Source organism: Nelumbo nucifera, chromosome 2, assembly GCF_055504915.1.
Source record: "Nelumbo nucifera cultivar China Antique chromosome 2, China Antique-T2T, whole genome shotgun sequence".
Classification (NCBI taxonomy): domain Eukaryota; kingdom Viridiplantae; phylum Streptophyta; class Magnoliopsida; order Proteales; family Nelumbonaceae; genus Nelumbo; species Nelumbo nucifera.
Window position 1 is genome coordinate 110,793,166 of NC_142650.1, and position 15,609 is coordinate 110,808,774.

Genomic DNA, 15,609 nt, shown 5'->3' on the forward strand with positions numbered 1-15,609 from the left:
TATGGTGGGATTCCTATGCTTTTGCAGTGTGTAAGGAGTTTTTCTTGCAGAGAATCATGTGTAGTTCTCACAGAGTCACAGTCAATTGCTCTTGAATGCTACGAATGAGACTATAGCATTACTAGATGGCTTAATATTGATAAAGAATATACCCATATAGAAGATCATCTCCGCATATCTAGAACCTCCATGGAGAATCAATGCCATCATTTTGCAATGCTAAGTTTAACATGAGAATTTACATCTGGTACATGTACTAGATTGGCCCATGGGTTAGCCCAATTCGTCATTATGTCACGGTTTAAAACTAGGCTTAGTCTACATAGTCTTGGTGAGATGCGTTGAGTTATTGTAGATTCTTGTAATACGATTTTTTTGGAAAACTGATGTTATTTTCCAATAAAAGCTCGAAAGTTTAATGTTAGGAATGTTAATAGGGCGGATTCAGGGTGGGGATCATATTTGTAGTCTCTAACCCCAACTTTTAAATTAATCCCCTTGCTCGACTCCGGTATTAGTCTCCATCTTTACCCCTGATGGAGATGGGATCCCCATTGGGGGGCCTGAATCCTCAAATTTTTTAATTAAAACTTGTTTTTTTTTTAAATATTTAATTAAAATAAACGATAAAATTAAAATATAAATAATATTATTTATAACTTTCAGTTGTATTAATTTTTTTTGGAGGAAATTAAGTCTTAAATTATTCGTTTCAGTTTTTATAATTATAATTTTCTATTTTCCATTAATTTTGTTTAAAATATTTATTTATTTAGTATTTTTATAACCATAACCATGGATATGGATATGGATACAAACCTTGATTAAAACAAGTAAAAGCTATTTTTAATAGTTTGAACAAAATTACAATGTAAACTAATTACCAGAAGGAAGGATTGCTGCTGGATCGTTAGTGGAGGTAATTTAGGCTCATAATTTCTTCGATGGAAGCGGAGACCCCATGAATCATTTTAGATATCATCAAGGAGGTAAACTTCATGTAAAGAGATGGATGAAGAAATTTGGGTTGTAATTAGCAAATCATTTGAAGAGTCCAAGGCATGCAACTGAAGCAATTAATTAATTAACCAGGTGAATGTGCATGGAAGATGTGTAGGTACGTCACACTAAAAAGAAAATAAAAAGAAACAATATAGTTATCAAAGTATTGATTTCGAAATAACTAAGAAATCAGCTTAATATGCTTCTAAACATCAAACAAAGATAAGATATGTTTGTTTTTTTTTTTGTTTGAAGAGGCATGAGTTAGATTTTTCCATTTTCCACATATTACTTTAGGTAATGTTTGAAAGTGTTTATGTTAAAAATAAGTACTTATTCGAATAAGTACTTTTTATATTTAGCATTCAGCCTTTTCAAATGCTTATTTTAAAAAATAAATATTTATTTAGTATTTAACGTTTGGTAGCATTTTACTATAGTAATCGCTTATAATTCTTTTATCCTTCATTTTCTTTCAAATTTTTAAAATATGTCCCCTGCGTGGTAAACGCTCTCTCTTGAGCTTGGACGAGAGAAGTGATCCAACAGGCTCATCTTGAGCTTGGACGAGATGCTGATCGAATTCGTTCTGACAGTCTCTGGCGTGTCCCTGGATGAAACCCCGGGATTGTCGAAGGCTCCGGGCAGTGCTCCTGCCAACGTTGCCATAGCGGACTTGTGGCGGACTCCAACACCAATTCTTAAGTTCGTAAGCTCTTCAATTCTTGTTCATTTGGTAACTGCTGAATAAACAAAAAATGGATGAACATCTGCCAATTCCAAGATACGAGGGACTTCCTTCGCCTAGGTTTTCACATCTCAGATTGAATCGGGAAATGTCCCTGATGTAATGAAGAATTGCCTTTTTTTTTTTTTTGTCTTCTATTTCGTTTTTCCTCGCAACCGTTAATCTCCCTCCCTCTCTATCTCTTGGCTCTCCTTGGAATTTTTCATTTTTATTATCTTTTTTTTTTTTTTATGATATCTTTCATTATCTCAATAGGTATTTCATGGTTGCATCAAAGATTGCAAGGCTTTCTCCAAGTGGAGTCCTTCTAATGGCAGTCTCGACTATTTACATGTTCTCTCTAAATTTGCTGCTTTGTTTTGTGTTTTTCTTTGTCCCAAAACTTTTTACTTTCAGTTGTGATGCGAGAAACAACTTAACGTAATACTAGTTTCTTTGTTGGTGGATTGAAAATAGAGCAGCATGTTGTCGTTCTGGTCCAGGATTTTTACATAGAAAGGGTATATATAACTAGTATTCTAAAATTTAAATGGAGACAATTGGGGAGAAAAAAATTGATTAAGTGCTTATTGTTTAAGCACTTAAGAAAAGTTGGAAATTTGGAGTTAAAATATAAGTTCTTATTTTTAAAATAAATACTTATTTCGAATTTATTTCTCAAAGACCAATAAGTGCTTAATGGTATGGATCCGACCCAAATAAGCACTCATTTTTAAGCACTCCCAAACATGGCCTTACGTATTTACTGTGAGATTGTCTTTTAAAGAAAAAGGGTTTCTAATATTCCTTTTTTAACTGTGAAATGAATAATCAAAGACCTAGATGAGCAAATCAATAAATTAAAGTCTATTGTTTTGCTGCAATCATCAAATATAATCATCTGACTCACAAGATTTTGTAAAAAGATAAAAGGCTAGGTTAGAAAAGGTTTCAAGCAGACCCAAACTTCTCCTAGACTGATTGCATGTTGGAAACCAGATCTAGGGGATTTGAACCTCCCCTACCCACCTTCCAACCAAGAGCCAATGCCAACAGGAGAGGGCTTCACAGGCCACTTGGGGAGCCACTCCTCCTACACACCCCCTCCAACTAGCCCTTCATTTTATTGATGATGATAACAAACTTTTGGGTCTAACTAAGAATGTCTAATTATATTCTATCCAATCTCCAAGAATCTTCTCTAACTGCCGTAGTAGGGAGGCCTTGCATTGATTGCAAAATACAATTTTCCATTCTCTCACATCAAAGTTTGCAAGAAAATCCACAGCTTGGTTGTTCTCTCTGAATATGTGAATTCCATCTTGGTCATCTTGTTACAGATGAAAAGATACAAAAAGATCAAAGAATAAAAAATAAGTCTATTAAATTGGTTAATTAAGAGAAGATACGAATTTAATCTACTATAAACCTGAATATGATATTGCCAACTGTCTGCACTGTATTTGCATTGCTCTATCTTATTCCCAACTCAAACATGTAAACACAATGCCTTTAGGCATCCAAATTCTGAAGTAACCATTCAACTTAAAATCTTAAACTCTATTGAGGTATCAAATGGGTTTTTATTCTCTAACACATCTCCTCAGATGAAAGTTGATTGGGATTTTTTCTGAATCCAAAAAGGCAAATCCATTCAACTTGTAGCATGGTTTTGAAAACTGGATTGAACCTGACATCTGGACTGATTGACACAAGAGCTGTTCATGGGTCTAGGTCTGGTTTTGAACCCCAAAACCATCCAACTTGGCTTTGGACCAGATGGTTGAACTGTTTGATTTGGGAACTGATGGCCAAAATGGTTCTGTTTCTAATCTAGTTTTGAAAACCATAACTACTTGTAAGCAAATATTACATCTCTTCCTTAACCAATGACCCAAAAAATTGGTATGCCTGGTGGTATGTTGAACTAGCCTATGAGCTACCCAATTACAAAAACAAGATGTATGAATAAATGAGCAATGCGAAAAACTAGCACAGAAGTCCATTGGACTTAAAGCGTAGACAAGCACAGGCTTATACATACCTTGCAGAAATTTAATTAATTGTAATGGAGGCAACGAAGGTCTCATACCATTTCAAAGAACCACTTGGTGAAAAAGTCTCTCATACGATTTCTAAAAACCATTCAGCCTAAAAGCTTAAGTTATTAGATGAAGTCCCTAAATAGATTTTGATCCTACAACACAATTTCTAGTGACCCATAGAAGATTTGCAATCTTTACTAGGACTGAACTATAGGATCAAGAAAAATGGTGTAAAATAGAAGAATAACTATTGGCTGTTGCTTCCGTCATATATGGTTGTTCCATTACCCAATGCTGGTCCTGGATATCCATGGTTGTGAGAGGGGCAGACAGGATCCAGATCAAATCTTCGGCAACTTTGTGCAAAGTGGCAGTTCTTGGGCTTGGGCTTGAACCTATAGCCCATGCTTCTCATAATCAACCTGAGATTTTAACATTAATTGCACCAAATAATGGAGCCTGTATGATTCTTTAGATGTACAAGAAAGAACTTTTCAGGCAACTGGTTGAGGTAGCATGGTCTAATATGTGCTTTGTTTGTTTGATTTTTGGGGTTTGTAGAATTGGGTTGATTGTTGGGATATAGGCGTTATGATGGGAATTCTATTAGCTGGCTATGTAGTTGGGCTTTTGGGTTATAGGGTTTTTATTCTGTTGGGTTAAGTCAGTGGTATGGAGGTCTCGTTTGGGCGTTTAAAATTTTGTTTGTTTTCTTCTCTCTTGAGTGACTTCTGGTCACTCTCTTTAATATTTTATTTTTTTAATAAAGTTTTCTTTTTATTACCAAAAAGAGATATTGATATTACATGAATTTTCCCCTTAACGAGATCATTAATGCATTAATGGGACGCAAACAAGCCTTTTACTTTGTTGTGATGATTATGCTTATACGAGAAGAGGAAAAACCAAAATGCATTATCTAAGTCAAAGCAAGAGGTATAACAAAAATTGTAATTGATTATTAATGTAAATAGATCTTATTGTTGCTATATATTAGTTTTCCATCAAAAGAAAAAAAAATGTGTTAACACTCAAAAGAGTTATTAAATTATTTAGGATATGCACAAAGAAATTGTATTTCATAAACAAAAAACCCAATTAGCAAAATAATAATAGCTTCATGTTAGTGGAATTTTAAACAAAGGCTCGTTATGGGAAGAATACAAATACAAATATACACAACATATATGCAAGGTTTTCCACTCTACATATCTGTATTTGTATTCCTACCAAAGACTCAGTCCTAAAAGGTTTTGTATTTGGGAAAAGTACAAATACAAATATGCTTGCTGGAAAACATTGTATTCGATATTTCTAAACCTTATACATATTTGTATTTGAACTCTTTCTAAACTGATCCTAAATGCAACCATTTTCTATTTTCAGGGGCAGAGTCAGGGATGGTGAAGGGGAGCCATGCCCCCTATCCCTTAAAAATTCCCACCATCCCCATTAATTAAATCCCACTTAATTATATTTTGACCCCATCCATATTAGCTTTTGTTTTGGTCTACCTGACAAAAAATCCATATTAGCTTTTGTACACTTGAACCCTGACAAGAGTTGAAATCAGAAATTCTCCAGTTGTTATTGGTAAGAGGTGCTCTTTGCCCGCCATGCCTACCTGCCACTGATGAAAGGCAATAACACACGTTTACTTCTAACTAGAAAACAAAAATAAGTCCAATGAATTCATAAATTAATTATGAGGATAAACTGACCACGAACCAGAGGAAGAAGAATTAACATCTTCAGGCACGTTGTGGATGGAATAGAGGCAGTGATAATGGCTTGTCATTTGGAGCTGCGTGAACGCCAAAGTTGAAACTAAACTATGCAAATTTATTTCTCCGCAGATCAGATGCCACATATAACTAACTCTGGAATATGAGATATCTTTGGCCAATCTTCACCCTTATTCTCTGAGCATCTTTCCTTTAACTTGGGAGAGCATTCAATCGTTAGACATTGTAGTTCATTTAAACGCCGCATACCTTGAGGTAGAGATGTCAAATTGGGACACTCCTCAATTTTAAGGCTTTCAAGGGATTTAAGGTCACCCAGCTCATCAGGCAGCCTAACCAGTTTTGGCAATATCATTGATCCCCAAAAATTTTAGGGCTATAAGACCTCCAATGCCTTTCAATGAATGGAAATTTGGACATTGGTAAATATATAGCGCATGCAGTGCTGTTAGACGATTCATCCCTTCAGGTAGAAATGACAGATTGGGACACAAAGAAATATCAAGCTCGTGAAGAGATTTGAGGTCTCCAAACTCCTTTGGCAGCGCAACCAATTTTGGCATACCCCTGATATTCAAAACTTGTAGGGCCGTAAGACCATAGATGTCCTCCAATGAATGCAACTGTGCACAATTTGCAATATGTAGTGTTTGTAGTGCCATTAGACGCTGCATACCTTGAGGCGGTAGAGATGACAAATTCGGACACTCCTCAATATAAAGCTTTTGAAGGGATTTGAGGTCACCCAGCTCATCGGGCAGCCTAACCAGTTTTGGCATTATTACTGATCACCAATTCTTTTAGAGAGATAAGACCTCCAATGCTCTCCAATGGAGTAAACTCTGTACAATTCTCAATTCGTAGCTCCTCAAGGTTGGTGAGGTATCGCATCACTGCTTGTGGGTGCATTGACGTCACGTCCTGTGGAAAAGCTTTTAGGTTTTGGCATCCAAAAAGTCTTAAACTCCTTACTTTGGGGCAAAAAGAAGTAGAAGAGTTGGTACTTGTCATCGTCGAGATTTGATCATCTGTCGCCCTTAGAATTGATTCTAATAGCTTGGCACTATTACCTTCCTCCAGAATCACATATTCACCCACCGGCATACCCCAAGGAATACTTTCCAATTTAGGACAATGTCTTATCTTCCAATACTCGGGAAGGTGAGGGAATGATGGTAATGCTTTTTGTGGCTGTGCTGCATCATCATCATCTATTACTATTGAACAACTCTCCAAATTAGGCATGTACGTGAGTTCGAGTTCTTTTAAGGATGGGAAGAATCCTTCTCTTTTGCTCAATTTACTGGTAATGTTCTTGATGGATTCCAATTCCGATAGCTTTAGAACCTCAAGGGAAGGGAGCGGACCTGAGAACTCTAGAGATTCGCATCTTGTACAATTCCATAAGTCAATTCTCACTAGATTTGGGAGCAACGAGGATTTAATCATCCAAGAAGCAAATTTCATCCCTCCATACCCAGTTATATTCAACTCCTTTAGATTTGGATGTGGCTGGAGCCTTTCTAACACATTTTCGGCTTCTGTTACTGCATCATTATCCTTCATTTCTCTAGACGAGTATGGCTTGCAATTCCATACTAATCCCAAGGATCGAAGGTATGGCTTCTTCTTCAAGTTGGCTTCCTTGGCATCCGTGGCATCTCTCACTTGATCAAGCTCCCTAATAGTTAATTTACCGCTTATCTGGCTCAGGCTATTCAAGTGTTTAATACCTTCAAGAAGCAAGGTGTGCAAATTCTCTAGCTTTGTAATAGAAGTAGGGAGTGCTCCCGTAAGCCTGCTATGAGAGAGGTCAATATGTCTTAGGCTCCTTATATTTCCAATATCTTGTGGCAATCTTCCATTTTCACACCCGCGGAGTTTTAAGGTCTGTAAATTTTGTCGCTTAGTAATAAACCTTGGAAACAAGTAATTATTAGCGTCATAGATCTCAATATGCCTTAGGCTCGTCATATTCCCAATATCTCCAAACGATTCAGAACAAGAAGAAAAGCCCAACAAAGGACACCTGTAGAGTTTTAGGGTCTGCAAATTTTGCAACTTACTAATTGATGGTAGGAGCTCATCATCTACCCTGTCCACAGAGAGGTAAAGGTTTCTTAAGTGCTTCCATGAACCAATAAAGGAACTTCTCAGCGGCTCCTTACCATTATAATTCAAGTGTAAGACACCGTAAGCAACTTGCATTAGTAGCAATTATTCTTCTTGTTGGTATCGAATCAAAATCGTAGTGGTTCCATATTAGTGTCCGCAGCTTCTTAACTGCCGCATGTCTAACCCTTTCGAGACTTTGGTTCAATTAATTCTTTGTCATTGTAATCAATGAGGCAACACTCACCAGGGCCCCTGCAACTGATTGGGCAAGGTCATGCACAAGGTCGTGCATTTTACAACTAATTATATTCCCCTCTTCATCTTTCTGTTCATCTTGAAACAAGCATCTCCCTAATAAATACCTGAAATTCTCTTCACCCATTCCCTCCATACTCTTGTGGATCCACTGGGGTGATTGAATAATGAACCCCTGAGCCATCCATAATTGGATCAACGTCTCCTTGTCAATTACATGATCCTTTGGAAACAAGGAGCAATATGCGAAGCAGGGTTTCAACACCGCCGGCAAATGAAAGTAGCTTAGCCTTAATGTATTTAAGATAAAGTTCTCCTTCGCTTCTGGTTCCGAAATATGCTTGCTATCCAACTCCCAAAGCTGGCTATCTCGAATTTCCAACCAGGTTTCCTCAGATGCATCAAGCAAAAGACCTCCAAGAGTAATTGCCGCCAGAGCCACGCCCCTGCACTTGCTCACAATTTGTTTCCCAATCTTCACTAGCTCTGGTTTTTCTTCCTTTTCTCCTTGCTGGTTAAATGCACGTTGCTTAAATAAGGACCAACAATCATCTTCGCTCAGCTCACCTAAGTCATATGCCTCAACAACACCCATCACCTTTGCAACCTTCCGACTACGGGTGGTTACGAGAATCTTACTTCCCTTAGCACCAGCTTCTGTTAAAAGTATTTTTAAACTCAAGCCATTCCTCACCACTCTCGTTCCACACATCGTCCAATACCAATAAAAATCTCTCGTCATTTTTCAATTTATTCCGAAGGCGTTCCTGCAATTTTTCCATTTCTAAATTGGAACAAATTTCATTAGTGTCGCCACATTCTATAATTCTTTTAATGAGACTTCTTACATTAATAAATTCCTCCGACACGCAGACCCACATCTTTAGGTCGAAGTGGCTCTTAATCCTCTCACCAGCAAACACTAATTTGGCAAGTGTTGTTTTCCCTAAACCCCCTATTCCAACTATGGCAATTACAGAAACATTTCCTTCATTCTCGCCCACATCATTTAACAATAAATTTATTATATACTCTTTCTCTTCACTCCTTCCGATAACATCGGATGCAGATACGTAGGAGTGAGTGTCCTCTCTTCATCTCCTGTTATTATTAAAATTCTGCTGGAAATTAGAGAAACTGAAATTTCTCCTGTTTTCTGCAATCTCAGCAAACCTCTTCTCAATTTTCTTGACCATCTTAATGTTATATGGAATTAAACGTGAAACTGAGTCCCGCACCTTTCTTTTGGATATGGGGAAGAGTCTGCGTACCTTTATTCTCGCGAGATTGCGTAGCTTTGTTCTGATGCTAACTTGACGCTTCAATTGTTTTTGCTTTGTTCTGATGCTAACTTGACGCTTCAATTGTTTTTGCAAAGCTTTTGTAGCGAAATCATCCACCACGTCCTCCGCATCATATACTGCATCTTTAAGCTTGGCCAACCAATCAATGAGTTCAGGGTCTGTTGGACGCGTTGCTTCTGCATTCAGAATTGCAGCTTTGATGGTAGGCAGTAGATTCTCGAGCATCCGCCTCTTTTCTTCCAAGTTCCAGGCCGATGATGCCTCTTCAAATATGCGGTAGCCCGTATCCTTGAGAATTGTTGCTGCAACACCATAAAGAGCGGTTAATGCCATTATTCCTAGTCTTATGCTCTGCTGGTTTCAGATCTTGAGAACAAAGAGAAGCAAGAGATGATGCGATGAAGGTTTAGTGGAAAGAATCAAAACCAGAGGCGTCTTAAATGGTTAGGAAACTACAGGTTGGTCCTTCACAAGTCACAAGACAAGAGGTGGCCGATATAAATTTCAACTTAGCTTGCAGTTATTCTATCAAGGAGTAAAGTTGTATCCGTGAATGGCTGAATCTTATATTATTAATCTCACCAATAGAAAGAGGTTCTTGTTACAATCCGACTGGCTATTGCAAATTGCAAACCTCTATCTACAAATCTCACAACTGGCTCTAGCTTTTCCTCTTCCTTTTTACCAATAAACTAGCGGGGACCCGGGAATATCTGAAAGATTTAATAGTTTCATTTAATATTGATGAATATTAAATTAATAATCAAAATTTGTTATTAATTAACTAAAAGTATTCAAAGTTATTGTTAATATCTAAAATTTTAATAATTATATTTTTTATTTAATATTGATTTATAAAAAATAATTATTGTTAAGTTAATACTTAATATTAACAAGTATTTTTAACAAATTTAGTTTTATTCATAATTTATAGTAATTTTAATAATTGTTATTATTTTTATTATTTTTAAATGAAATTTTGATTAACTTTAAATAAATAAAAATAATTACAAAAGTAAACAATTTTATTAATTTCACTAATAATTAACAATTATATAGAAATGACAATAGGATGGGTTCAGGGCAGGCACCCCATCCCTGTCCCTACCCCATAGTTAAGACACTTTACCCCATCCTCGCCTTGTCCCACTGTTAGGTCAGTTTAGGGCAAGGCAACCATTCCTCAATGCCGGGCAAGGCACCCCACTCCTCATCAAGTCTGGGGAATCCTCTAATTTCCCCACCCCATCCCTAGTATTGGGCGAGTTCAAGTAGAGCTATAAATCGGGTCTTGCTAGGTCATCATGGCACGACCTGAATGCGGCCCGCACAAACATGCTGTCCCACAGGGTGTCCCAGGTTGTACCTCCTCTCCTGGGATAATTTGGGGGGTTGGTTTGGCATGGCTCATGACCCGAGCCCGCATAGGCCCGAGCTGTGCCCTAGGCCAGGTTGGTCCATTGGCTGAGCCTTGGGCTAGGCTAGGCTGCAAACTGAACCAAGTTACCAGAGATCCATTTAAAAAAAATGAAAAAGATGTTTAAATATTTATTTCATATGATCTTTGATGTATACAAGTGTTTATATATATAATTGGACCTATTCGTTGGTCGGGTAGCTTGACGACCTGGCCCATAATTTTTTAGGCCTGTTAGCTCGAGCTCGGGCTTTCTCAAATAATCCTAACCTGGGCCTGAGCCTAGCCCAATACTATTAAATATATAAAAAAGTACTTATATATAATAAATATAATATATATTTATGCTTCTTAAATTATTAATAAATATCAATTTACTATTAGGAAATATAAATTAGTTTATTAATTAATTAAATTATTACTTAATTAATATAATATCAATTTTAAAAGTATTTAAAATAAGACATTTTTTGTATAGATCGGGCTTTCGGCTTAGTCTCAGGCTTGAGCTTCGGGCTTTATATAAGGGTTAGGCTCAGGCTCAAGATCTAGGCTCGATGGTCGAGCCGAGCTTGGGCTTGCACATTTTCTGTTGATAAAGAGTCACGCGTTAATTATAAAACTATGATATTTTTACAAATTAACTTTTTTATTTAATTCTAGTGTAGTATAAAAAATTTTATTTAATTCTATATATATTAATATAAAATTTGTTATTTAAATATTATATAAAAATATTTGTCATATATGCATATAACTTCCAAGTTGAGCTTATTAGGGGTTGTTTAGCTTGGGCCCTATCCCCATAATTACACTTCGAATCTAATTATCCCTGATAGGGTGTGGGCATGGTGCATATCTCAGCTAGACTTAGCTCAAAAGAAAATAGTTGCTTGAGCCTGCAAATTTAAAGATGTAATCGGGTTAGGTTAAGTTATAAATGATTTATTGCTTTTAATTATTAATTATTAAAATATTGTTAGCTATTAAAATATTGTAACTTTTTATTATTTATGGCTTAAATTATAATCATTGTTAATTACAGTTCAAAAATAAGTATTGATAATTATATTACTATTAATAATTAAAACACATGTTTTCATTATTATTTAATATTTTTGCAATAAAATACAATTAATTTAATTTTTAATTATTTTTAGTATTTTCATTAAGCTTTAGGTTTTTCAAATTTTTTGGATTTTTTAATTAATTTTGGTTGTTTTCCATTATTATTCAGTAATTTTTGCATTTGAGTATTTTTCAATAATTTTCAGTATTTTTAGCATTTATTTTTGCATATTAGTCACTACAAAAATAATTTGCATTTGCTTTCAGTAAAGATACATTAAATAACTAAATAAATACCATAGTTAATAAAAAATACAACTATGTTTCAATAATTTCTGGCTTGAATAATTTTTTAATAATTTTTGGTATTTTTAATTAATTGTACTTTTAATTATTTTAGTAAATACCCTTATTAATAAAAAAATATTTTTAATTTTCAACATTTTTAATTATTTTTAGTATTTTAATTATGTTTATGTTTTTCAAAAATTTTTGGATTTTTAATTAATTGATGGTATTTTTTCATTATTATTTACTAATTTTTGCATATGAGTAATTTTTAAATTTTCATTAATGTTTATCATTTTTAATGAGTTCATTATGCACAATAAAGGTCTCAACTCACAAAAATTATTAATTAATTACAAATGTATTAATACAAAGTTATCTAACAATATCATTAAAACTATCAATTAATATTTTTATATTTAAATTTCTTATTTTTAATGAATTTTTTGTATTTTTTTTCATTATTATTTAGTAACTTTTGCAATAAAACACTATTAATAAAATGGGTTCTACATTTTAAACTTTCATTAATTTTTATCATTTTTAATAAGTTCATTATGCACAATAATGGTCTCAACTCATAAATTATTTAGTAATATTTTTAAAACTATAAATTAATATTTTTATATTTAAATTTCTTATTTTTATTAGTGTTTATTAAGTTTTCTTTTTAAGTGGAACTGAAACACATTTTTAATATTTACTAAGCTTTGTTAATATTTATTTTTAGTGAAAGTTTAGTGGATTTTTGAATTATTAATTTTTTTATTGTTTAACCTTTGACCTATTTATATTATTTGATTTATATTATTAATATTCTCTCTATCTCTTTTAAATCTAATAATAGTATGCATTAAAATAAGAGGCCTTCAAAACCTCAATGGTCTCTCTTTCTCTATTAAAGTGTCAAGAGACCTTGGAAAACGCAAAGGTCTCTCTAAAATGTGCAGCTTCTTTAATCTAATCAAGATAAGCAATGATTACTATTTTATATGTTTAATAAAAATACCAAAAGTATAGAAAATAGATAAATAGCTTCTCTTAAAGGAGAGACATGTTGACATGGACAAACCAATTTTAATATATTTGAAACACATTTATTATTTTTAGCATTTATTAATTTTGATTTTTAAGTGGAATTGGAACACATTTTTAATATTTTTCTATGTTTTGTTAATATTTATTTTTAGTGAAAATTTAGTGGATTTTTAAATTAATATATTTTTATTGTTTAACCTCAACCTATTTATACTACTTGATTTATATTATTACTATTCTCTCTCTCTCTCTCTCTCTCTCTCTTTCTCTCTCTCTCTCTTAAATGTAATAATAATTAAAACAAGAGGACTTGAAAAATCTAAAGGTCTCTCTCTCTTAAATGTCTTTTTTAAATGTAATAATAACATATATTAAAATAAGAGGCCTTGGAAAACCCAAAGGTTTCTCTCTAATTATGTGCAACTTTATTAATCTAATCAAGATAAACAATTATTACTATTTTATATTTTTAAAACAAAAAAAATAAAAAATAAAAAAATGGAGAAAATAGATAAATAGCTTCTCTCAAAGGAGAGACATACTGACATGGAGAATATATATATATCCAACTTGGCCTCAAAACCTTTTTTTTTCTTTTTGTTTAATAAAGTTTGGCTTTTTGCATATGAACGAAAAGTGCTCGGATTAGGGATGGCAATTTCCCCTGTAAAACTGGGGCCTCACCCCACCCCTCCCCGAATAGGGCAGGTTTTCCCCGATCCTAAATGGAGATGGGGGAAATATTTCTTTCCCGAATGGGGGACAGGGCAGGGATGGATTTTGTATATAATTCCCTAAACCCGAAATTAAAATTAGTAAAATATCTATAGGTTTAAAACAAAATTTGAACAAACTGAACAGGTCTAAAATGGTTGAAAACATTCCTTAGATTGGATTGGACTTGATCCATTTGTAATTGTTGTTGCCAAATATGAGGCCGAGGGCAACAATGGGATTGCACTAATGTCCGAGGCCAATAGGTCTGATTTGCAAACAAGGGAAGAATACACGTCAAAGGCCCTGAGTGTTTGGTTAAAGACTCCGATGGTCAAGTTAGCCAAGTGCTTAAGAGGGATCAGACCAGACAAGAGATGAGAGTTCAAAGTTTAGTCCTTAGTAATCAAGAGAAATTCCCTTGGGATTTTGAACGTGTATGTGAATATCCTTACCTTGAGATGAGAACTCCCTTTTATAGCTAACCTTGCCTTAGGAGTGGTTGGAAGCAGTTGGCGATGGGCGGCAAGGATTTGATCTGGCTTATGCCATGTGGCATGATCTGAGGATCGCCAAGTATCCCTACATCACTCTCAAGGTCGTAGTGGTCGAGGTCAAATGGCATGCTGTGTAGAGACCTTGACTTCAGCCAAAGAGAGTACCATTGAGTTGCCCGATGGCATCAACCTTGGTTGTAGAGGGTTCTCCTTAGCTGTTGTGTGGCAACTGCTTCCTTGTTCATTCTCTGTCTCAATGGAGGATTGTTATGGGCCGAGAGCATGTGACTATAGCCAACATGGGTGTGGGACGTCTATGCATGTTAGTTATGCCCTATACAGGTGTCTACATCATTTGGTGCAAGTCTATGCATGGGACATGTGTCAGTGTTGATCGGTCGTGAACATTTGTGAATAGTGCAGAGGAGCATCCGGTTTGGGTTTGTTTTTGACCTTGAGCTATCAAGCGAACCGATCCATCCTTTGGCACCATTTCATCTTCCAAAGGTCGATGCCATGTGTAGCTCATCAGTTCAAGCTATCAGGTCAGCTACTTTGCGGCCATTGGATTAAAGAGATCTGAGCCATACGTTCTTCTTTAAATAGGGACACTGGATGAGTGAGTCTTCACCATTCACTCAAACCTTAGTCTCCACCTGCAACAGCAGAGACCTCGGCTATTGACAACTGATCCCTTAAGTTTTCCTTCCTTCAAGCAAGCTTTAGATAAAGAACTCCCATCTTCAACATGTTGTGCTTGGACTCTAGACCTGAATGCTATGCCCTTCCTAATTGGAGTGACCCTAGTAACTCTCCTTCCATCTTGTCTAATAGTGGGAGCGATAGCAGTGACTTTGAGAGCTCCTCTCGGGCATCTAACATACAGGTACTGAGGGAGAGGACTGCCTCATAGGGAGCCGAGTGTGACCCATGGGGTTAAATTCTCCTGATGAAAGTACTGGCTCCACTAGGCCGAGTGCCAACACCATGGGGAATGCTCCTAAGCTTCCTGAAGTGGTGGAGCTGGAGGAGGCTGAAGAGCCTACAGTTGAAGAGTGGGTTAAGGCTACACGCCAAGGGGCCTTCATGAAGGCTTGGTGAGAGTGAACTGCCGAGGCCAAGAAGAGGAAGGTGGCCATGCCAAAGCGACTAGTGAATCCTCCACAAGATGTGAGGGCGAAGAAGGTGGTGGTAAGGGATTGCCAAGCTGAGGGTGCTGTTGAGGGATCTTGATAGTGGGGGCCGCACTCCTTGGACCTGCAGGATGACATTCTACTAGTTGTACGTCAGGTGTTTCGCTCGAACTGGAATGTTAGGGAGGGTGACTCCCTGAGCCATGCAGGCATCGGCCACGTCTTGATCATTGGCATGCTTCCTACAAGGGATCGACAATC

The 15,609-nt window shown here is 35.7% G+C and overlaps 1 pseudogene across 1 annotated transcript; it reads right to left on the reverse strand.

Moving 5' to 3' along the window:
* Positions 1 to 4,769: 4,769 nt before the first annotated feature.
* On the reverse strand, positions 4,770 to 9,526 carry LOC104613035 (disease resistance protein RGA2-like; annotated as a pseudogene). Its single transcript, XR_016082461.1, has 4 exons — positions 9,063 to 9,526; positions 7,843 to 8,981; positions 5,496 to 7,724; positions 4,770 to 5,404 (listed from the first exon to the last, which is right to left on the reverse strand). The product of XR_016082461.1 is annotated as a disease resistance protein RGA2-like (transcript).
* Positions 9,527 to 15,609: the final 6,083 nt, after the last annotated feature.